Below are 25,491 nucleotides of genomic sequence, written 5' to 3' on the forward strand. Positions count from 1 at the left end.
TGCTGCCAGTGCACTGTTGTGGTAGCGATCGGCACCTGTTCTTCAACCCTCAGCAACCCCACAATAGAAGGGCCCTCTGAGAGACCAGGCAAGGTGCACAGCTGTTTAATTTCTTCCGTCTCCAAGGCAGCTATACCAAAAGCCCACTGGTCCTTGAAATACCCTCTTTTGGGTCCTTGAAATACCCTCTCCTGAGGTAATCTATGCTAAGGATGCACGGAGCGTCTGGGCCAGTCACAACGGGGTGCTTCTGTAACTCATTCCCAGTTAGGCTCACTTCGGCCTCCAATACGGTGAGCTGTTGGGATCCCCCTGTCACTCCAGAAATACAGATGGGTTCTGCCCCTGTATAGTTTGATGGCATTAGGGTACACTGTGCACCAGTGTCCACTAGAGCCTTATACTCCTGTGGGTCTGATGTGCCAGCCCATCGAATCCACACAGTCCAGTAAACCCGGTTGTCCCTTTCCTCCACCTGGCTGGAGGCAGGGCCCCTCTAGTCCTGGTCATAGTATTCGTTGTTCACTCCTTGTAAATGTGAATCAAAAGTCCCTTGATTAAGATCAGAAGTAAAATTAGCCCTCTTGCTCTGTCTGGGGAACTGCTCACAGGAAACTGGAGCTGCAATTTTCCTGGGAGAACCGCCTTTTGTAATAGCTTTTCCTTGCAACTCATGCACCTGTGCCTCTAGGGTTGAGGTAGATTTTCCATCCCACTTCCTCATGTCCTCTCCGTGGTCATGCAGGTAAAACCACAGGGTGCCCCGTGGTGTGTATCCTCTCCATCCTCTCTCTTGAGCATAAGGATGTTGACTCCTAATGGCTGAGATAATGGTCCATACAGGTGGGGAGTAGGACATATCCTCTCTAAGTTGTTGGAACTCTCAGGACAGTTTTTCAGACAGTTTTTCCACAGCCGAGACACAGGCCCATAGAGAGGAAGAGATACTTTCTTCGTACTCCCGGAGTCAGCTAGGCACTTCATCCACCTTTGGTGCCTCTTCCTCTTTCCAGGACAGTATTGCCAAGGAGTTGGCATACGATGCTGGTGCATTCTGTACCACCTTCCGCCACATGGGTCGTGTGCACCTGACTTCATCTGGATCTTTGGGTAACTGCTCATCGTTCAGGTCACTATAAATCACCTCCAGCATGCCTAATTCCCTCAGGTACTGTATACCTTTCTCTGCAGTGGTCCATTTGCCTGGGCGATATATAACATCTTCCTTGAAAGGATACCTTTCGCCTCCAGAGGCTGAGGATTTGTGCCCCTTTTCCAATTGTTTTGTCAATGCCCCCTTCCCTAGAAAGGGATCCCAGCTGCTTGGCTTCCTTACCCTCTAATTCCAGTCTACTGGCCCCATTATCCCAGCATCAGAGCAGCCAGGTGATGACATGCTCGCCTGGATGACGACTGAAATCTTTTCGCATATCTCACAGCTCACTAGGGGTAGGGATTGGGTGGTTACTATCTCATTTATGGGTTCTTCCTCCTCTGGTTCTTGTGATGGCCCTGGTTCATCTTCATCCCTTACTAAACGAGCCGATTTTCTCATGTATTTTTTCTTTTGTATAGGGGCAACTGATACCGGCACGGGTTCGTTCTGTTTTAGCCACAGTGCCTGTCACTGGGGTTGCAGTGGCTGCAGTGCCTGTGGTTGGGGTTGGAGTAGCCGCAGTGCCTGTGACTGTGGTTGGAGTGGCCGCAGTGCCTGTTGTTTTGTCAGCCGATGAAGAGACCTTCTCTTTCTTTTGAGGGTACTGAATAGTGCTGACCACAGCTCAATAGGCATGGGCCAGCCCCCAGCATGTTGCAATGATTTGTGTCTCTCTGGAGTCGCCAGAGTGACAACACACTTTTTCCAAATACTTTACTAGTTCTTCAGGATTCTGCACTTGTTCACGGGTGAAGTTCCAAAACACTGGAGGTCCCCACTGCCCTAGGTACTTGCGCATACGATCCCACACACCCTGCCACTCATAACTCTCCAGCCTTGGGGCAGATCTCTGGATAATATTCTTAAATTGCGTACTAACCTTTGTCAAAACTGAAACAATATTCCCAAGAAGTATCAATAGAAGTATCTTAACTGCCCAGGGATGTTCGAGATACTGAAAAGTTATTGTAATGAAGGAGGAAACATCATAGAAGAAGGTAGCGAAGGTGCCATTCTGTATTTCCTCCATAACAAACGTCTCAGAGGAAAAGGTATAATTGCTTAACTCTCTCCATGAGGTGGTACCCAAAGTACAGTAATGACTTGTGTATGAAATCCAGGTACCAAGCAATGCTCAAGGTCAGAGTTTTGATGAGGAACCTCCCAAGCAAAATATCATTAATCGCTGCAGAGTATAACACACTGCACAAACCAACACCAAGCTTTAACATGTACAGCAAAAAAAAGAACATGGTACAGATCCAATGAACTAAAATCATGACCAGCAACTGTTAACAGATTCCTTAATACACTCTGGTTAATCTGTTATTTTCTCAAACCCTTCAGGCCCCGCGCTGGGCCCCAAAAAGGACTGTCATTGTTCCTGAGCAGTGATTGCTGCTCCCCGGCCAACCCCCTCCCCAGCTTATATACTGAGCATTATCATGCTCATATTATCATTATCATTATCATATTAGTCAAAACATAAAGTTAGATAGCTCCAAAAATGCAGCTTTTTTTTTTTAATACGCCATGATTTTTCTTAAGTCCATACCTGTCCTAATCCACAGAACACATTGTTCAGATGGCACATTATTTTGTAGAATGTTTCCAAAGTTCTCATTTCACAACTCTGGCATATACCTGCATTTCATCCTTACAGCACATGAGAGCCCTCTCATGTTATTTCTGTAATTTTAAGATCAGAAAAAGAAAGTTGGGAAATTTGTGAGTTACCATCCCAGGTATGGTGCTCCAAAGCATTCCCTGACATTGCATAGTGAAGTACTCGTGCAGCTCATGGAAACATGTTTTCTCATCACCACTTGAAGTGAGAATAGGCAGAGACAGGTTTAGGTTATGTGTCATTCAGTTAAGGATAGGGTGCACTTTCTGAGTGGAGTATTCAATAGATTATATAAATCCACTCATGCCAGGAACTTTGCTTTCAAGATCCCAGCATGTGGTGCAGTTAAGCAATAATCATAACAATAGCTGCACAAAATCAAAGCTTTACTTGCAGGCATGGATGCTCATGGATAATTTCTAATTCAGAAATAGTTATCCTTAAAAAAAAAAAAAAAGAATTAATCAGATAGGATTCTGTATTTTATTGTAATGAGTCATTTCCTTATAACAAATATTATTGATTATGACAGCAGTGGAACTGGCAGGCTCTTGGAGAACAGAAACTGTGCAAAGTATCTCATTATATAAAGATTTGTTCCTAAAAATCACAATACTTCATATGTATTCATACTTCATATGTACAGCTATGTATTCCTAGAAGACACATATCTTTGAAATGTTACCATCTCTGTTTTTAACAATAATAATGTCTAAGCATCCTGTTTAGTTAAATGTGTGAATGATGCCTACTCTTAGAAAGGGGAAAAAGGAGAGACAAAAATAGAATCTATGCTGTACAGAATAATACCTTATTTAACTTTTAGGTGAAGACCAAAGAAACATACCCAAAATACATCCAGAAAACCTGCAGTGTAACAACTGATTTTTATTTTTTGTAAGAGGGTGACCGACGGATGGAATATCAGGTAAGTACAGAAAGTGCTGTAATAGTTTAAGACAATGTACTGTGTATGTACCCATGTCAACAACATCATAAAAAGACATAGTATAAATACTGTTAAAAAATTCTGTAAAGACAAACACACATACTATATATGCTACACACACACTCATATACATAAAGAAGGTATTCCAGTAATGTGATTCCAGTTGCAGGCATTTCTTTCAGTATTAGTTTGCTAATAGCCTGCACTAGTAAAAGCTGAAGCAAGAACAAACTTCAAGAAAGATTGTAAAGCCTGGTACTCTACATTACAGAAGAAAGTGGATCCACTGTTTCTGCCCACTCTTGAATATAAACCTTCAGCTAGAGACAAAATGAGCAGCACTGTTACGAAGACTAGGTATGCTATAGTGCTTATTTGCTAGTGCAAACTCAAACAGCCTGGAGTACAACCCTTAACATGAGCATCTTAATTTAAAGGGGTGCTCCAAAGTTATTCTCTCAATAAAATTCCACCAGCAAGTCACGTTACCTTCTGAGAAAAGTGACTAGCTGAAAGTAAACCAGAATCCCTTTCTCATTCTGCACAACCTTTTCCCTCTCCAAATACTTCTGCAGGCATAAGAAAAACAATGAGTTAAATCTTTCATTCAGCATCTACTCTGCTGTTACAGACACCAGCAGCCCTACAACACTCCCTTGAGACATTTGAGAGTGGACTGTGCAAGATGTAAAAGAAGAGAGAGAAAAGGGATTATTGAACGTAATTTAAAATGCTGAGATGTGAATGTGTGGGAAGTACAGCACAACACAAACACACGGCTGGACTGTATCAGAACCCTCATTATCAAGCTGTCACTTTTGCTGCCAAAAGGGAAGAGATGGGCAGAGCCATGCACACAAAGCTGTGGAGGCTACTCCCCCCTGTACCTGTTTCGGACTGGGTTCCAGTAAAGGCAGAGAGCATTCCAGAGGGAGCTTGCTGCTGCTCTTCCTGCAGCAAAGAAAACTGACTCCTTGCATCTTCTCTGGAGGAACCCCACATGCACAGGGGGATGCCAGGGGCTCAAGGAAAGCCCACCTTTCCAGCACAACATCCCAGTCCATTCTGGGTGGTGCAGAGCAGTGGCCTCACTTTCTGCTGGTTAACCAAGGGCTGTCAGCCCCGTCCCAGCCCACCCAGCCTGATCCCCCCTGCCCAGGGATTGGCCTGCTCCCTGACCCCAGGGGTTCCCTGAGGCATTTCAGGTGTCACCACACATTTCTAACACGTCACCAAGCATCCGCTTGGGAGAGAACTCCATGCATACATACCCTTTCCACAGCTGCCCTGCCAGCTGCATTTGGCTTGCTGCCCTCCATGGGCCCACCTGAGCTCCTGAACACCCCCATGTTTTGCTGTAGGTTTATTTAGATGACACAAGAGGGATTAAAATTTAAGATTTACTTTCCCACTGGTGATATTAATCTTCAAGTAGCCTATAGGTACTCATTGTTCTCTGAAAAATGGTAGAAAAAACGGGAATGACTATCTGTGCTTGCTTTCCAGACTGGGAATTTTAAAAAGATACTATGTTTTTTGTAAGGGTTTGCCAAATTTTTATGGTTTTTGTAGTCAACATCTGCTAGATTCATGTGTGCTGGGTTTCAGGTACACATGATAAGGCACACAGAAGTGCTTCATTTTTCAGCAAAGAAAAGCACTAAAGAATGCATGATGTGCATGCATAGACAAGAGCAGCATCAACACCACACTGAAGTCCCCCCTCACAAGCAGCATAAACACCACATTAAAGTCCCTTCTCTGAAGAGGCTATCATGGCAGTGGTGAAACTTTTTCCTTTACCTTTTCCTACCTTTCACATTTCCTCAAGAACTGTAGATTGCATTTTGCAAGATGCAATTGCCAGCATTCTGACTGGCAGTTCTTCATTGCCCCACAGAAAATCATTGAACTTACTGTGAATTTAACAGAGCTTACCTAGCTTCAGTTATGGCTATGCCACTGCAAATAAAGAATCTGCCAGGAACTGTACAAATGTCAGTGCCATTTTCAGAGTACAGGAATCACAGCATATACTGTAAAAAGTCTCACAGACCATGAGACACTGCACCATGAAGTCTACTATGAACAGTGGCACAAATTAAAAATGTGATCTCCATTTACCACTACTTGGGATTTGAACAGATGTCAGAACTTCATAGAGTAGCTCTTGCCTCAGGCTGCTATGTAGAAATGACCCTTTAATGTCCAGTTCAAGATTAAGAGATGGAGACCTCATTTGTAAAAAACAAGTGATAGTTTGTGTATTTTTCATAAATGAAATTTCCCTTTTGTTTTAAGTTAATAAAGTTTCCCCTTTATTTTAAAGTGGCACTGGTATATTAGTCCCTTGAAAGGGGGAGTTCAGAGTTTCCCGATTCCATAGAGAAGTTTGCAGCTCAAGCAACTATGTGCATGCCATAGCATGTGCTTCTCTGCCATTTATAAAAGGGCCACAGACAGGTACAAACACATTTACCAAGTTCCTCTTAGGATATATTGGTTACCCCACCTCACAGGAGCTGGCTCCCAAGCAGCCTTAATGATAAAACTCAAGAGTCCTATTCTCTGTTCTTGTAGTGCCTGAGCATATAAATTTGATGGATTAGTGAAACACTGTGGAGTCATTCTCTAAATTAATGCTAGGCAACCTGAAGTTGTTATTTGTTGGGCTGACATCAAATTACTCCATTCAGAGCAGTCACAGACAAGGGGGTCAGTCTGAGGTTACCCATGTAATCAGCATTATACATGCTCTAGCAGATTACTGATATTAAATAGATTTGCTCTAACTAAAATATCTACCTAGGGAAAATACTAAGAGCAGAACTGTGAGCTCACTCCCGTGGGTGTGAGTTGGAGGAATCCTCAGGTTTGGGAAGGTAGATACTGTGTTTCAGACTGTCAGAATTTGAGCTCAGCATGTCTAAAGCACTCAGGTGAAGTGATGTCATTGGAGTTTGCTGCCCAGTTTGTTTAGTTTAAATCTCAATAGGTACCTAAATATCTTTATGAATATGGCCACTTGGTGCAAAGGGTCCTTGTTTTTCTGTGACTTCTTTATACTGAACAGTCTGTTGCTTGCTCAGGAAGCATAGTAAACCAAATGTGAATAACATACCATATCGTCTAAGAAAGAATAGTTTGCCTCAGTGAGCACTCTGTTCCTGAAAAGAGCATGCCTGGCATTATTTACAAGGCACAAATACTTAGATTAGTAGTTGTATGTATCCTGCATTTTTAATTTCAGACTCTAATTTGCATATCTGCTTAAGATAAAAGTGGCTTCTCTTACAAAGACGACATTGGGCAAAATACTTCAAAATAGAGTCAGGGAAAAATAACCTTGCGTTTTTAATTGGACAGAAAGTTACAGATAAAAGAAAAGCATGGCATAGCTTTTAAAAAACTATTCTTTTTTAAATTTGATCATTCTAAATTAAATATACTGTGTATTTTTATGACTCTGCTTATTATCTAAAATTTCTGTTGCGGCAAAATATAAGATGAAGCGCATATGATGAGAAACTTGCTCTGTGAAGGAATGTTAAACATACTAGTGCTGGCAGACAGTTTAGGGCACTTTTACAGAATTCACACATTCTGGCTTCTTAGAAAAGAAAATGAGGATGTATTACAGTATGTGAAAAAAATCTGTCATCCCTAGAAAACAACAGAAAAATTTCATTTCAGTGGAGATAAATTTAAGACCTTTTCCCAAAAGTATTTAGTGTGGCAAAGCTGCAGTACCCCTAAGGCCATGTATATTGCATAACAGACTAGAAAGAGATTATTTTTATATTCATTCTTGAGCTACAGAAGAGCTGAAACTATTAAACTCTAATCATATGTGAAGACTTTTTAAAGTGCTAAAGAGGAAATAGAAATCTAGATTGCTTCTCTGTATGAATGACATTTAAAGAAGAGGGAAAATGCACAAAATAAATTGATACTATTCTCAGGGGTACTTCAGAAAGAAAGCACAACATATTTTCTATTTTCTGGCAAACTGTGGAAGGATCAAGGGGTTATTTATTTCCTACTCTAATTTTAAGTAACTTGGATTTATGATGGGAGAGACAAACTTGGCCTCACACCCTTCCCAGCAAGTTTTGAGGTAAGAGACCTTCAGTGCTTGAGTACTGGAGACAGACAAAGACTGTTATTTACTCCACTTAAGTACATGTGATGCTCACTAAAGACCCACATGTGGTGTTAGACACATAAACTGTCAGCTGCTGCAATTACAGAAGGTATAAAGTGCAAGGAAAGCTAATCATAAGCATTTTGCCAAACCACACGATATCCTGTTCTTTCCTGCAATGATCAGACAAATGTACAATGTAGGCTAAATATGCTATGAAAAATGACTTTGTCTCCTTGCAACTAGAATCTTCTAAGAATGATAAGTTCAAAACCCTGGGAACAACAGGGAAAGAATCAGCTCAGAAGGTAGTTTTGAAGTGGCCAGGCTATGTGCCAAAAATCAAAATACATATAGAGCAGTAATCTTACATGAGGAACTGTAAAACCTGCCTCTTTTTGAAAAATAGCAGCTACTACACAGAAAACAGCCCTTACAAAATGTCTGAAGCTGCTTTCCTAGGTCATCTTTAAGGGGACAATCACAGAAAAGAGCATAGGAGCAAAACAAGTCCTTAAAGAAGCTAAACTTGCATTAATGAGAATTAGTAGAGACCAAAGAATTAAAAAAAAAAAACAACTTCAGAAAGGGTCACTTCTGTATTTTATAAATCTTCACCTCTGAACCCATGTATGAATACTCCTACACATTATTCAGTTACATTTGTGTATTGCCTGGCTTTTCATATAGTTCAATAAAGTTTGTGTTGGGGATGCATCTTATTTGCGTGTGTGTTTGTTTTAATATGTGGCTAAAAAATGTTAGGTGGGGGTGGGTTGAGAGCTTGTGGACATTGTGTATGTGCTATGCTAGGGTGTTCAGTGCCAGAACACCAGGTAACACCAGAGGGAATCTGGGTTAGAAATCATTAGACTGCAGTTTTTCAAAGCATTTTTATAACATGAATTGAGAAGGGAGAGGAACCTTAAACTATTCCTGGCAAGCTACTCTTCATTTGTCAAAACCAGTGCTTCCAGTTTGGTAGTAATTCCTGAACACTGTGATGAATCTAGCACAGGGACAGAGAACAGATATGAAGAATGGTATTCTGCCTGAGAACTGGAGTTAGCTTTGATAAGTAAAACTGAAGCAGGGTACGTCAGCCCTTGCCATATGTGTTGAATAGACTAGAATAGATTGGAAAGAATAGAATGGTTTAGTTGAATTGGAAGGGACCTACAACGATCACCTAGTCCACCTGCCTGACAACTTCAGGGCTGATCAAAAGTTTAAGCATGTTATTAAGAGCATTGTCCAAACACCTCTTAAGCATTGATATGCATGGGGCATTGACGACCTCTCCAGGAAGCTTGTTCCAGTGTATGACCACCCTCTCAGTAGAGAAATGTTTCCTTATGTCAAGTCTGAACTTCCCCTGACAGATGCAGTTTTGAGCCATTTCCACACATCCTGGCACTGGGTACCAGGGAGAAGAGATCAGCACCTCCCTCTCCACTTCCCTTCCTCAGAAGCTGTAGAGAGCAGTGAGGTTGCCCCTCAGCCTCCTTCTCTCCAAACTAGACAAACTGAGTGTCCTCAGCCACTCCTCATATGACATGCCTTCCAGCCCCTTCCCCAGCTTTGCTGCACTCCTCTGGACACATTCAAGTACTTTAATATCCTGTTTAAATTGTGGGGCCCTATTTACAGGATTGCATGCATTCCCCTACTGGATGGGAATATGGTACAGCTATAGTGACTTATTTCAAGGATGTGCTACTTCAGCATGCATTTGCCTTGTAGGGCACTTCACAAAGAGGAAAGCATGGTCTTAAAATGCACTGGCTACCAGTTTGTTTGCAAACATAACTCTAAACACTGGTTTAGCTTATAAACTCCATGCAATTTGAAATCCTTGCTACTTAAAGACTGTCTTTCTCCTAAAAGCCCTCTGGACAGGGGGCCCTCCTGGCAAGGGAATCTGTCTCTAGCCTCCCTGTGCCTGCTGATCCATCAGATGCACATTTGGACACACGCAAGGGCCTGAGCTTGCATCAAAATGTTGAGATTCTTTAACTGAATAGACATAGTCTGTTTTCTGCACTAATTGCACCAGTTTTGCAAACTAGGTACCAAGTGTGTGCTAGAAGATTGTTTTTCATAGTTTCTTTTATTAATTAAAAAAAAAAAAAAAGTTGTTCCCTTGTATCTGGATAATGTCATCAGGAATTTCATCACACCAACATTCTCAGGTAGTTTCAGGTGGGCGTATAAAAAGCAAAATCTTCCGTCCTTCTTTGCAGCTATCTTACAGGCGTGTAGGGCCTCTTAAAGAGACGCAGTTGCCTTTCAGTGTCAGATGGCCACCTGGCCAGACAACTCCTTACCCATACCAACATTATCAGGAACAACCTTCCCCTTCACTAAATACCTGCAGGATTCTTTTAAAAACTCAGTGACCTTTATTCACACTCCTGGAGAGTAAAGCATATCCCCACAGACAGCAGTGCCACTAACTGCATCGCACTGACCAACTAGTGTTTCATCTCCTGTAGCTTTTTCAGTGTCTGGGCTGATTTGGTACTTTCTCCAGTTAAACTTCCAAAATGGAAGCTCAGTTAATGCCAGCTGTGGGGTTTTTTTTCTTTCCTAGGAGGCAGACACCCATTTTGAAAGTGACCAGATAGACACCGCCATCTTCATGCTCAGAGCCCACCCACACAGTCCGTCTGTTGCTCACCCAACCAGAGGGTTGGATCTACTGGTCGTGACTGTGTGGAGCTGGACTCCAGCAGGCTACTGATGGGTGAAAGCCTCATTAACACATCTCTCAGGCTCCACCCTTCATGCTTTGATGCCATCAAATGTATGAAACAGTGAAGTTCATGGGCAGGTCTTTTGAATTTAGATTGCAGAAAACCATCAATCAAGATAAGTAGGCTTCCTGCCTTCTCCAAAAGATACATTCATTGTCCACATCCTATTCTGGATGTCATGGCATCCATGAACCAGGAAAAGCTGTATCTCATGGTATAGTTTTAGAGCCCCATACTCCATACCAGCTGAAGCTCTGACAGAAGAGATAGCCTCAATAAACCATGCATGAAAAACTGCACTGTAGAAATAGGTAACACAGTGTCAGGTGGAGCGCCATGAGTTTCTGCTCCAGTCTGGAAACATGGGAGTAGGCAAATGTTCCTGGAGGCAGGAGTAGATCACAGGGTGATTATGAGCCACAGATATGATACAGGCAAATGCATTCTTGTGTGTCAGGCAAGATATTTCCATAGGAAAGGCAAGCATTGTATAAAGGCCTGGTGAGAACTCACCTGTATCACTAGGGACATTTCTCATTACTCACATTTAAGAAAGATAAATAGCTAAATTCCATCTGGGATGAAGGCAAACAAAGACTAAGCAGTTGATTAGGGGCATGGAGGGCCTATAGAAGATGACTAGAAGGAGCAAGACAAAGGCTGAGAGGGCTGCCATCACTTTCAAGAAAGTTATCAAAGATGAAGGCCAAAGGAGGAAAAGAGCTACTGAAGTGCAAGGAAAAAGAGGGTCAAGAACACACAACAATTCAGTACTCTTTCGAAGAAGAAGACCTCACCATAAGCAGTGTAGTAGCAAATGTCACTTGGTGCATTGGTAAGGAAGGGTGAGGAAATCCTGCATGCACTCTACATCTCTGCAAAGTTCATGCAGAGGGAACCAAACCCCTTTCTTTCACCTCTGGCATCCTCCCAACCAAATGATTTTATATGATATAAATGCCCTTATTTACACAGTCTGAATGTACATACCTAATTTTAGCACAAACGTACAAAATTACTAAAATAGGACCTTCCTTACACTTTCAGTAGTCAAAATATTAAATCCTAAAGGAAGAAGAGACTTGCCAGTGTTTTCTATAAAATCTGTACATCTTCCCACAAAGTGAGGTAGGCAAATAACTCAGAAAAGTTAAAGTCACAAATGAGCTCTGGAAGTTTTACCCCGTGGCTGAAGTGCATTTTGTGTCCCATATAAACACAGCCAATGGGTGTGTTTAACAGAGGAGCTGCACAGCTTAGTTTCAGTGGGAAAAGAGGATGTGGTGGCAATAGCAGCAATGGGCTATCTTCACAGTTTGGAAGAGTCACTGTTACCCTGGCTGTGCTTTTGGTATGGATCCAAATGTTCTAGATCTGAAAATGACCAACCTTTTTCCACCACACCAGTGTAACCTCCACTCACTTGTTTTTCAAAGCCTGTGTTATTTCTATGGCAGTCTGTTGGCACCATCCATCCCAACATATGGCTCTGGTTACTCTTTCCTCCAGGCTGTGGCTGCCAAAATCATACCTACCCCACCAGAAAAGGGTTTGTGTCCAGCCAGATCAAGTCCCTGGTCCTCCTCCCTGCAGGGCCTCATGGACGTTAGCTCTGGCACAGAGAGGGGTTGGCTAATAGGGGTGGTCTCTGGGCTATAGGGTTGGTTTCTGCCATGGCCTGAGAGAAAGAATAACAGCACTGGGTTTATCCCTGGGAGCCGGGTGGCAGAGGACATGTTAGGGATGGCCAGCAGCTGTGCCCAGTGCATGGCCACCAAGGGCAGGGACGGACCCCTGGGCCTCCTGGGCACAGGGACTGCTTTGGGGCTGGCACCCCAAAGGCCTTCCTCCAAAGGATGCTGGGCGGAGGGGTGGTAGATGGGTCTGCACATGGGGGGCCCCGTCACCTCCATGTTACAGAGCCACCACCCTGCAATGCAGCAGTCACAATGTCCGAGGGCAGGATAATAGGGAGCATCCTCCCATATCCTGCTGCCAGAGATGGCCTGGGGGGAGCCCAAAGACATGCAAGAGGAAGTCTTTGAGGAACTGGTGGAATTACTTGGAGGGGGCTGAGTGAGGAAAACTGGAGGCTGGACGAGGCTGCTGGAGGTTCTCCACTGCAAGGTCAGCTCCCAGCAGGGCCACCTTCAAAGCCCATCTGATGGATGGAAATCCTTCTTCAGCTTTTGGTGAACAGACACCAGCCCCTCAGGGGCACCCAAGGCTGTCAGGCTTTTTCAGCTGGATAGCAGTGGTAAGACCAAGGGAATGCCTTCTTGAGGAGCACTGCAGAGCTTGCTGTCCTCATTCCCTGCAGAGCCAGTGGCAGCAGCCGTAAGAAATGGGATGCACAGATGTTGCAAATGGTCCCAGTACTTTGGACCACCCACTGGTGTCCTGCCAGGCATGAGAAGGATTCTTGCCCTCAAGGTCAATCAGGCCAGGGGCCTTTTTCCACTCTTGGAAGCCCCTGAGATGGCTCCAGGTTAGGGAAGAATAGGGATTGGGCACTTCCTGGGAGGCATGACCAGCCTCTGGGATGAGGAGGCAGGTCTTGCTCACATGCTCAGGGAATAACCAATCGCCAGTGCTGGGGTCAGGAAGGCATTTTCCCCCGGGACAGATTGGCCCTGGTCCCCAGAGGGTTTTTTGCCTTCATCTGTAGCATTGAGCACAACCACTTGTCAGGGCTCCTCTGGTCCATTTTGGCTAGGTCACTGCCTGCTGCTCATGCACCACGAAGTGACCTCTCAAGCCCTGTAGCCGGGGGGAGGAACACTTTTTTCCCCCAGGATGGGTTGCCCCAGTCCACGGGGTACTTTTGCCTTCTTCTACTGCATTGACCATGGCCTTTTGCCAGGGTTCTGCTGGGTCATTTTGGCTAGGTGCTTGCTGTTCATGTTGCATGAAGGTGGCCCTTGTGCCCTGCACTGGATGGGGAGGAAACATTCTTTGCCCCCATTCTTTGGCTGGCAACAGTCCCTCAGGGTTTTTTTCTTTTCCTCTGTAGCACAGAGCACAGCCCCTTGTCAGGGCTCCTCTGGGCTCTTTGGCTCGGTTCTTGCCAACTGCTTTTGCACTTCCAAGGCGCCACTTGTGCCCCAGCTCTCTCTGGCTCTCTTGCCCATTGCAAGTTTGGAGCGGGAGCAAGCTCTGCTCTTCCCTTGGCTCCATTTCCCCAGGTGTTCTTGCTCATGCAAAGCAGCCTGTGCTTGGAAGGGCTCCAGGCTTGCTACACCATCAGGAGGTGCCACTGTTCAGCTCATCCTGCATGCAATACAAGCACATGCAGGCATAAGAGAGCTTTTCATGTATCACTGGCCAAGAAGCACAGCAGGCAAAAAGTATGCGTGTCATCGCTATGTGTCATACTTTTGAAAATACCACATGGTACTGCACACCTCCTCTTCTTCGTCATCTTCTTCCTCCTCCTCTTCTCCTTCTTCTTCTTCTCCTTCTTGTTTTGTGTGTGATCAGTACCTATCTTCATTCTTCAAACTCTCACTCTTCAAGAAACAGGCACTGCTTGGCCTGTATTCCTGCTGCTGCTTTCTGTAGCTCTGTGATTTTCCCCTGCCAGACTGCAAGTGATGTTTTTTCAAGCTAAGCTGAAGGATGCATCAGCCTACTCCTGGCTACGCATGCACATTGTGTTAATGCTTGTGAGCAGTGGCTCTGAAACAGATTCAGAAAAATAAAATAAAAACCTGTTACCACATGTAACCTTTGTGATTTGTGTCCTTGAAAGTGTTTTTGGAGCTGAAAAGCACCTGGCATTTCAGGCAAATAACAGTCTCGTTATTTGATTCATCGTGAGTGCAGGGAATAGAATAGAATAGAATAGAATAGAACAGAACAGAACAGAATAGTTGAGTTGGAAGTGACTTACAATGGTCACCTAGTCCAGCTGCCTGACCACTTCAGGGATGACCAGAAGTTAAAGCATTTTATTAAGAGCATTGTCCAAAGACCTCTTAAATATTGACAAGCATGGGGCATTGACCAGCTTGCCAGGAATCCTGTTCCAGTATTCACTGTATCTATGCTATGATCTACTATCTTTACTAAATGCAGTTTGGAAATTCACATGCATAAAATGTGAATATGCAGTACATTTAATCTACATTCTCTAGTAGATGAAACATCTCCTGCCATATATGCATAAGTCCATCACAGCTTTTTTTATGGATACAGATGTTATTTGTCTCCTATTAACATTGCCAAGCAGTGGCACATTACATTTTATTCTGTCTTAAAAATAAAATAAACAAAGCAAAAAGGTTACCATCTTATTCCTCCTTCCAGATTCTTCATCTTTTTGATACTTGATTAAAAATAGTATCTCCAATAGTAGTATATAAAGCTTTGTGGTAATCATAGAATCATTTAGGTTGGAAAAGACCTTTAAGATCATCCAGTCCGACCATTAACCTAACATTACCAAGTCCACCACTAAACCAATTAAGGATAGAGTAGCAACCCCACGCCTCCTGACTTGGTGGCTGGATCATTTATAATGAAAGTTAAAACTAGGAATACCTCGCTACAACCTCCTTTCAGGTAGTTGTAGAGAGCAATAAGGTCTCCCCTCAGCCTCCTCTTCTCCAGACTAAACAACCCCGGTTCCCTCAGCCGCTCCTCATAAGACCTGTGCTCCACACCCTCCACCAGCTTCGTTGCCCTTCTCTGAACATGCTCCAGCACCTCAATGTCCTTCTTGTATTGAGGGGCCCAAAACTGGACACAGTATTTCAGGTGTGGCCTCACCAGTGCCGAGTAGAGGAGGACAATCACCTCCCTGCTCCTGCTGGCCACACTATTCCTGATATAAGCCAGGATGCTGTTGGCCGCCTTGGCCACCTGGGCACACTGCTGGATCATGTTCAGCCGGCTGTCAACCAGCACCCCCAGGTCCAGTTGTTGGAAGAATGTCTGGATATTTATATATAGTAGGCAAATTTGTCTGGCAGTAAACAAATATTAAGCAACAATGTTAATTGTTGTTAATTAAGCACATTTTACTGCACTACATCCAGATGTAATTTTTGGATGGGTCTTTGGAAAGCTCACAGACTTTTTATTGAAATTGAGTTAAAACCTGTTAGAATTCAGTGAAAGGTAACTGTAGATTGTTCTTAAAAAATCCACATTGCCTGAGATAGGATGGGACTGGGATCCAGTCCCTGCTTCTTTGTATACTGCAATTTTTTTATGCTAATAAAGAACTGGGTAAGACTGTAATGCAAGTCTTTCCCCTATAACTGTGTGCCATAACAGTAGACCATTCCAAGAAGCAGTTAATAGTATCCTTTGGAAGTTGAAATGCCTTCTGGAAGAGGGACTGAGTAGTTAGAGCCTGCTTGCAGATGCATGATGCAAAATCACATTCCCTCCAGCAACACCAGGTGAGAAATAGATGGTAAAAGCATCTAACCCTAGAAGGAGGTACTCTGAAGACTAGTTCAGGCAGATGCACCTCCTTGAAGTTAACGAATGCATGTGTACCAGGAAGGAGTACAATTTATGTCATACTCCTTTATTCAGCATTCCATTTTGGTTGAATTTGGCAGCTTCCTGTACAGTATAATCTTAAATGTGTTTACCATTCTCAGGTTCACTCATCTTCATGTATTACGCAGGAGGTGGTTTTGTATTCCCACCAGCTAAACTTCCATTACTTGGTGTTACTGCAAAGAAGGGAGGTATCTTGCTGGAGTGTGCCAGATCAGTGCATCTGCTCAGTGTTACTGTGCTGTTAGTCTAAGCTTTGGAACAAAATCAGAACCTTAATTAAAATCGTATAAAATATATGCCAGAAATTGGAATGGGATACATGAATTCAGGTTTATTCCTGGTCATCACAAACAAAGCTTGCTCCACGTCACTTGCTAATATTTACAACCAGCAGCCAGCAGCAGCTTTGTAAAAGCAGAGAAGAGGACTAGTGTGGGATGATGCTGGTACATCGTTTCAATCTTCTTGGAGGTCACTGATAATGCACTTACCTCTGTTTCCACAAGGTAAAACAAAAGAGAGGGTTGAAAGGGACTTTTTTTCTACTCAAGTGGGAAGAGAAGCAATTGCGTATGTGGAGGAGAGAAAAATAACCAACAGCAACACTTTGCCTACTAGAACTCCCCGACCTCGTGAGGCCCTCCGATTATTACCCGTTGCTGGTTATACAGGTGGGTAGTGATGAGATTATGGAGAGAAGTGCTAAGGCAATGAAGAGGGACTTCAGGGCGCTGGGGCGACTGGTCGCAGGATTGGGAGCACAGGTTGTGTTTTCCTCTATCCCGTCAGTGGCAGCAAGGAATGCTGAAAGGAATGGGAAAACTCACCTGATTAACAGGTGGCTCAGAGGCTGGTGCCATCGGTGGAATTTTGGGTTTTTTGATCACGGGGAGGTCTACACGGCACTGGGCCTGCTGGCGGCTGATGGAGATCGGCTGTCTCCAAGGGGGAAAAGGATTCTCGCCCATGAGTTGGCGGGACTCATTGAGAAGGCTTTAAACTAGGTTTGAAGGGGGAAGGGGATATACACAGGCCCGCTAATGAGGAGCCCAGGGGCAGCACGACAACATTGGGGGCGTAATCGATAGCCCAGCTTAAGTGCATCTATACCAATGCACGTAGCATGGGCAACAAACAGGAGGACCTGGAGGCCCTTGTGCAGCAGGATGGCTATGACATAGTCGCCATCACGGAAACGTGGTGGGACGACTCTCATGACTGGAGTGCTGCACTGGAGGGCTATAAGCTCTTCAGAAGGGATAGGCAGGGAAGGAGAGGCGGTGGGGTGGCTCTGTATGTTAGGGAGTGTTTCGACTGCATAGAGCTTGACAGTGGTGATGACAAGGTGGAATGCTTATGGGTAAGGATGAGGGGGAAGGCCGGGAAGGCGGATGTCCTGTTGGGAGTCTGCTATAGACCACCCAACCAGGAGGTAGAGGTAGATGAGGCATTCTATAAGCGGCTGGCAGAAGTCCCACAATTGCTAGCCCTTGTTCTTGTGGGGGACTTCAACTTGCCAGACATCTGCTGGAAATACCACACAGCAGAGAGGCAGCAGTCTTGGAAGTTCCTAGAGTATGTGGGGGATAACTATCTAATGCAGCTGGTAAGCGAGCCTACCAGGGGAGGTGCCCCGCTTGACCTGCTGTTTACCAACAGAGAAGGGCTTGTGGGAAATGTTGAGGTCAGAGGCCGTCTCGGGCTTAGCGACCACGACATGATAAAGTTCTCAATTTTGGGTGATGCCAAGCGGAGGGGCACCAAAACTATTACCATGGACTTCCGGAGGGCAGACTTTGGCCTCTTCAGGACCCTGGTTGGGAAAGTCCCTTGGGAGGCGGTCCTGAAGGGCAAAGGGGTCCAGGAAGGCTGGGCCCTCTTCAAGAAGGAAGTCTTAAGGGCGCAGGAGCGGGCTGTCCCCGTGTGTCGTAAGACCAACCGGCGGGGAAATCGACCAGCCTGGCTGAATAGGGAGCTTTTGCGGGGACTCAGGGAAAAAAGGAGAGTCTACCACCTTTGGAAGAAGGGGCAGGCAACTCAGGAGGAGTACAGGGATCTTGTTAGGTCATGCAGGGAGGAAATTAGAAAGGCAAAAGCCCAGCTAGAACTCAATCTGGCCAGTGCTGTAAAAGACAATAAAAAATGCTTTTATAAGTACATCAGCAATAAAAGGAGAGCCAAGGAGGATCTCCATTCTTTGCTGGATGGGGGGGGGAACATTGTCACCGAGGACAAGGAAAAGGCTGAAGTACTTAACGCCTTCTTTGCCTCTGTGTTCAACAGCCAGACCGGTCACCCCCAGGGTACTCAGGCCCTTGAGCAAGAGGATAGGGATAGGGACCAGAATGGAGCCCTCATAGTCCAGGAGGAAGCAGTTAATGACCTGCTACGCCACCTGGACGCTCACAAGTCTATGGGGCCGGATGGGATCCACCCGAGAGTACTGAGGGAGCTGGTGGAGGAGCTCGCCAAGCCACTTTCCATCATCTATCAGCAGTCCTGGTTAACAGGGGAGGTCCCTGATGACTGGAGGCTTGCCAATGTGACGCCCATCTACAAGAAGGGCCGGAAGGAGGACCCGGGGAACTACAGGCCTGTCAGCCTGACCTCGGTGCCAGGGAAGATTATGGAGAGGTTCATATTGAGCGAACTCCACAGGCAAGTGCAGGTCAACCAGGGGATCAGGCCCAGCCAGCATGGGTTCACGAAAGACAGGTCGTGCTTGACCAACCTGATCTCCTTCTATGACCTGGTGACCCGCCTGGTAGATGATGGAAAGGCTGTGGATGTCATCTACCTGGACTTTAGCAAAGCTTTTGACACCGTCTCGCATAATATCCTCCTTGGGAAGCTGGCAGTTCATGGCTTGAATGGGCGTAGTCTTCGCTGGGTAAAGAACTGGTTGGGTGGCCGAGCCCAAAGAGTTGTGGTAAATGGTGTTAAGTCCAGTTGGCAGCCGGTCACGAGCGGTGTTCCCCAGGGCTCTGTTTTAGGGCCAGTCTTGTTCAATATCTTTATCAATGATCTGGATGAGGGGATCGAGTGTGCCCTCAGTAAGTTTGCAGACGACACCAAATTGGGTGGGAGTGTCGATCTGCTGGAGGGTAGGATGGCCCTGCAGAGGGATCTGGACAGGCTGGACCGATGGGCCGTGGCCAACTGTATGAGGTTTAACAAGGCCAAGTGCCGGGTCCTGCACTTCGGTCAAAACAACCCCATGCAATGCTATAGGCTTGGGGAAGAGTGGCTGGAAAGCTGCCTGGCCGAAAAGGACCTGGGGGTGCTGGTTGACAGCCGGCTGAACATGATCCAGCAGTGTGCCCAGGTGGTCAAGAAGGCCAACAGCATCCTGGCTTGTATCAGGAATAGCGTGGCCAGCAGGAGCAGGGAGGTGATTGTTTCCCTGTACTTGGCGCTGGTGAGGCCGCACCTGGAATACTGTGTCCAGTTTTGGGCCCCTCAATACAAGAAAGACATTGAGGTGCTGGAACGTGTTCAGAGACGGGCAACAAGGCTGGTGAAGGGTCTGGAGCACAGGTCTTATGAGGAGCGGCTGAGGGAACTGGGGTTGTTTAGTCTGGAGAAGAGGAGGCTGAGGGGAGACCTTATTGCTCTCTATAACTACCTGAAAGGAGGTTGTAGCGAGGTGGGTGTTGGTCTCTTCTCCCAAGTAGCTAGCGATAGGACAAGAGGAAATGGGCACAAGCTGTGCCAGGGGAGGTTTAGGCTGGAAATTAGGAAAAATTTCTTTACGGAAAGGGTGGTCAAGCATTGGAACAGGCTGCCCAGAGAGGTGGTGGAGTCACCATCCCTGGAAGTGTTCAAAAAAACGGGTAGATGTGGCACTTGGGGACATGGTTTAGTCTAGTCTACCCTTGATTGGTTTAGGTGGGCTTGGTAGTGTAGGTTAATGGTTGGACTGGATGATCTTAAAGGTCTTTTCCAACCTAGACGATTCTATGATTCTATAAATTGCCATTTGCTGCTGGCTCAGGGAATGCTACCTTGGGAGGAGCCACTAGTTATGGAGCTGCTCCCCTCTTGGTGATGCTCAGACATTCTGGGAGATGTCCCCATGGGAGTCTGAAGATCAGCAAGAAAGGCAGTGGGGGAAAGAGATAGCTGTGGAAGGTGAACCTCTTGATTAATAAGAGGTCAAAAGGATACTGACAGGCTTAATTCATTCGCAGCCAGACATGGAATCACAAGACAGACCACGAGCTGGAACAGAAACATGAAAAGTAGTCAAAACAGAAAGGGGATAGTTTGGTAAGTCTTCAAAAGCACAGAGGTATTGTTTACCTCATTTTTCTGTGCAAGTTTGAGTGCCTAGTAACCCCTTACAGTTGAGACAGGTTCAGAATCAAATACATGAAAACATGTTGGAGTCAATGGTTTCTGTTCAGCCTCATACACTACAGCCAAAACTGGCAGTCAGATTTCGAACACCCATAATATATGTGTATTTCAAGTACCTCTAATATGTATGGATTCCTATTTTCTAATTTTGTCTTCAAATTGCAACTAAGCCTTTAATTTTACATAATAATTTTATATTAATTGTTATTAAATTGCTTATGTGTTATATAACTAGTTATTTTAGTATGTGTATTTTTTTGCATTAGATATGTAACACTCCTTTTTACAAACCATTTAGCATGAATGGTCTTTCAGACAATTGCTTTCTTATTTTGTGTGAAGTGGAAAAGTTCTGTATTTGTAAGAACTTGTACTGCTCCCTGTGGCAAAAAAAAAACACCCCAACCCTCTTTACATCTAAAGAATAGACCAAGATTCTTGCTGTAGACTCTCAACAATGTCCTAGCTATTTTCTACCTTTCCAAACTTGCCTATTTCCACATTTTTTTTTCTCTCACTGAAATTCAGGTTGTGTCAGCTATCTATCTGCAGCCGCATAGAGATACCAGGTTTCTGTGAACCTCATTTCAATTTCATAGAATCATAGAATCATTTAGGTTGGAAAAGACCCTTAAGATCATCAAGTCCAACTGTTAACCTCACACTGCCAGGTCCACCACTAAACCATGTCCCTAAGTGCCATAGATAATATTCACCGCAATTGGAACTCCTTTGCTCTCTGGCTTTTAGGATTGTGCCCATCCTAATCTCCTTTCCTTTCTAATAGCTGTTTTTCAAAGCTTCCTATAGTCCCTGAAAATACTGAAATACATTGCTGGCCTTGGTGTGGGATCAGTGGGACTGGCACCCATCTTCCATGGCCTCCCTCCAGCTTGATCTTTGCAGTAACACATGCATGACAGGTCTCAGCCTATGGGGAGAGAGAGTTGAGGGATATTTAAGAGAGCTGGAGCTTTATCATATCGGATGATGTGTCTTTAAAATCCAAACAGAAGGAAGTTTTCATGCAAAAGTAATTTAGTTAAAGGACTAACATGCCAAAGTCTTAATCTCTCTTTCATCCTACATTCAAGTCCACATTAGCCCTGAGTTTATTTTAAGATCGTGCCATCATTAGTTAATTGCTCAGAAGATTACATTTTTGCCTACAGGTGAGTGAAGACAACTCGAGTAAGGTGTAGAATACAAGAGGAAATAAAGATTAGTATGACTTGTAGTTAACATATACAACACAAAAAAATACAGAATTAACTTCAAACTGCATGCCATTTTACTTCACCTGCCTTTCTGCTATAGATGGCATTACTCAGACTGTCTACACATATTTAGTTACATGCTTTTGTACATTCTGAAAGTATATATTAAGGATCAGATCTGATTCAGGCTGCTAAAGAGAGAGATTACATAAATGTACACATACTTTAAAGCAGATCTTCCACCATTTGTTAGCCCAACTGGAAACAAGTCAGTGTAATGAAGCTGCATCTTTCTTACAAGGCAGCAGTGGTGCCCAGGGGAGTCGGAGTCCTCTGGCTGCCTATGGGAGTTGGTTATTAAACCACAACCTGTGACAAAGCTGAGACCTCAGTGTCATTGGCTCCACCTTTTGGACAAAGTATGATTGTGTCGTTCTACCTCTAATTGTAGAATCAGTCAATTAACACACTTATTAGTATTATTAGTATACTAATAATTAGCATACCAATTGATAATATTAAGACAATAATTAGCATATCAGGATAACAAAGGTATAGTAGTATTTATATACTATAACCAAATCCAGAGCAGTAGAAACTAATACAGAAATGGCTGATATACTTCCTCCCCACCCTCCTGGAAAGTGGCCAAATTTTGTACTAGATGCTTTCTGTTAAAATATTGTGATTGGCTATATGCAATTGATTCTTAGGCTGTCATCATGAAAATACTTAAGAATATGCGTAGCTCTACTGCTATGGCATGGTTTGATTTAATGATAAAAATTATTCAGGCTTTGTGCACTAAAATACATTAAGTGATTTAACATAGTCTTGGTACTGGATTGAATATTTCTGACACTATTTTTGCCATTCCCCATTAAAAGTACTGAGCTAAAAAGACATTTTTAATAAAAAACCTAGAGTAAGGACTTCTCTAGTTCTATAGTTTAACCTTAATTATAGGTGAAGAGCAAAGCAGACATTGTTCTTAACTCTTTCCCATGCCTCCTTTCTCTGAAGGCAAGAAGCCCAACAGCTGTTCATTCAAGATGGCATGTGTGCAGAGGTTTGCCTTGCCTGCTGCAGTGGGGACACAGCGCTCCTGGATGTTGATGTTGATGCTCCCAGGCTGTAGCACAAGCACAGCACAAGTTCAGTCGCTGCTCTGCTCCAAGCCACTGCTTTAGCTGTGGACAGGACACCTCTTTATCCAAATCCTCTTTGCTTCTCTGTGCATTGTCCATTAACCCAGGCTGTCAGTAAGCACAATCCCTTCACACTGCTCTTACTGGTGGAAAAAGCTATAGCTCCCTGCTCAGCATCACAGCTGATATCACATATCTACCTACCTTTGATAGGGAAGTTTATTAAAAACAAACAAACAAACCTGAATTAGCTGGAACAGCTGAAATAGTAAATCTTGGCATGTATGGTCTTGGTGAGTAAGTAAGGGTTGGTACTCTAACAGCTTTGCCAGTAGTTCTGGCAGAAAAGAGTAACAGATTGCTCTTGGGTGTAACATCCTTCACTGGCACAGTTAGATCTGGAAGATATTCTTTTTTCATTTATCTAGGCTTTTGAGGAATTGTCCTGTTCCTCTCGGCAAGGTTTTAATGTTGAAACATAATGAAAATTTAAAGACATTGCTCCCGAGGGCTCTAGGCCTATGTCTACATAAGGAATTTGTAAGCTGTTCTGTTGATTCCTGAATGCCACACTTTCTCTTGCCTATTTTGTTTTGCAAGTGGTGGATTTTGACTCACTCATGGAATTAAAATGTTTACTAGTACCACAACAAGCAATGGTGTAGTGCAGATGACCCAGGAAAGTGATTCACTTTGAGGGGTTTTTTGATGTTGTAGAGCACTGTTCAGTAGAGGAACCATTCATATGTCCTTGCCATAGCCATGTGCTGCAAGGAGTGCACCCCTTGCTAGGGCCCTCTGAAGCAAGGCCTCACAGACTCTAGTGTGCAGTGCCATGGACATCAAACAGGAAAGCGCTGCCCCTAGACACTTGAAGGAGCAGGACAGAAAATGCTTAAGCATCCCAAATTGCCCTACGTTTACTGGTGTGTGCCAAAGCCAGGAACTGTGTGGGGACCCCAAGAAGGTCGTAGGAGATAGGAGCCTAACTGCAAGTGTACTAACTCCAGCCCTTCAACCCAAAGTCACTGGAAAGTGTTGCTTTGATACTGAAAAAGGGGGCTTCCAGTCACCTTCTGGAAGCCAAGAGTCTCAAAAACACAAGACACAAAGACATTTAGGACTGGGCAAAGTCACAATAAGGCAATGGGTAAAAGGGTAAGCACAACCTGTTGAGCAAGACTGTGTCTAGCTGAGCAGTGACCCAGTCAGTGCACTGGAAATAAGAGAGGGATTTGAAGTATCCCATTTTGGACTCCTCTGATGCATAAACAGAAAAGATGACTGTTCTGTGGTATGCAGCTGTTGATGAATTGCAGGGAACTTAGGAGGACAGGAACGTTGGCTGGCTGGAGAAAAAACATAAATCTCTTATGATGAACCCTAAGTTTCTGGAAAGGCTGCCTGCAGAGGTCCTCACGAGGGGTGAGGAGATGGCCTTAATGATTCTGGGCCTCCTGCCCACACATCTCTGCGTGGGCTCCAAAAAAAAAAAAAAAAAAAAAAAAAAAAAGCAGGTCCTAGAAAAGATATACTGCTTTTGCTTAACTGAAAACTTCCTAATCATTTAACTGATCTCTGTAAAGCAAACAGTTACATAACTCACTGGGTTATAACTATAATATTTTATCTATAATCATTATACTGTGACGAATGATTGTATTCAAACTATCTGCATTTCTACCAGGAAAGAGTTTTGCAAGCTGAATTTTGCACTAATGTTTTAACCTACAAAATTATGGAATAAGGAGTTATATGCAACCATCCATTGTGGGTCAGTATGAATACTGTAAGTATGCTAAGTCTGTGAAAAGCATATTGTAAAAATGTTGCTACTGAGCCAGAATTTTTTTTAAGACACAGAAAATATATTTTAGCACTGTACCAGTACTTGAGCAGGAATAAAAATAATTTGTTCTGATTTAAGAAAATATTTTACTGTTTGCATTCCTGGAACCAAATACACAAAGATTGTTCTGTATCTGTGTGTGATAAGAGATTTCCTTGTCTTCACTGGAAAAGGCAAAATGGGTCTGGGTTGGCTTGGCCAAGGTCTAGCACAAGGAGCACCCCAACGCTGTCTGAGAGGATTCATTTCTGAATGGGACATGGTCTTTAGCACATTTACATTTTTCTCCTTATAAAGAAAAAAAAGGAGAGGAAGCAAGGGAATCACTATTACACAGAGCAGTTCATCTACCTGCATGAATTATGCTCTTGTAAAAGGCAGAGTACAGTGTAAAGGTACTTTTCTTGTTCTGTCTTAGCAATGTAACAGCCTTCTGGGATGCTGCTGTTCTATAGCAGATCCAGTTCTACCACATAGCCCTAATATTACTTTACTTCATTGCTAATATATTTTTGTAAGATAAAACCCCTACTTTAGAATCCCCTATTCTTTTGCTCTGTGACTACATGTAAAGGCAGCACTTTCAAATACAGGGGGAAGGGTTGGGATGCTGACATGAATTAAAAATGCATGCGTGGTTGAAATTAACTGAGTTTCCTCCATTCCCTTACCTGCTTCTCTCATCTTGGTTCCTGTGAACCCAGCTTGCTCTTTGAAATATGGACTGCATTTCCCTGGCACCACACTTCACATAGAGAGAATACTTAAA

This window comes from Pelecanus crispus, chromosome 2 (assembly GCF_030463565.1).
Source record: "Pelecanus crispus isolate bPelCri1 chromosome 2, bPelCri1.pri, whole genome shotgun sequence".
Taxonomy (NCBI): domain Eukaryota; kingdom Metazoa; phylum Chordata; class Aves; order Pelecaniformes; family Pelecanidae; genus Pelecanus; species Pelecanus crispus.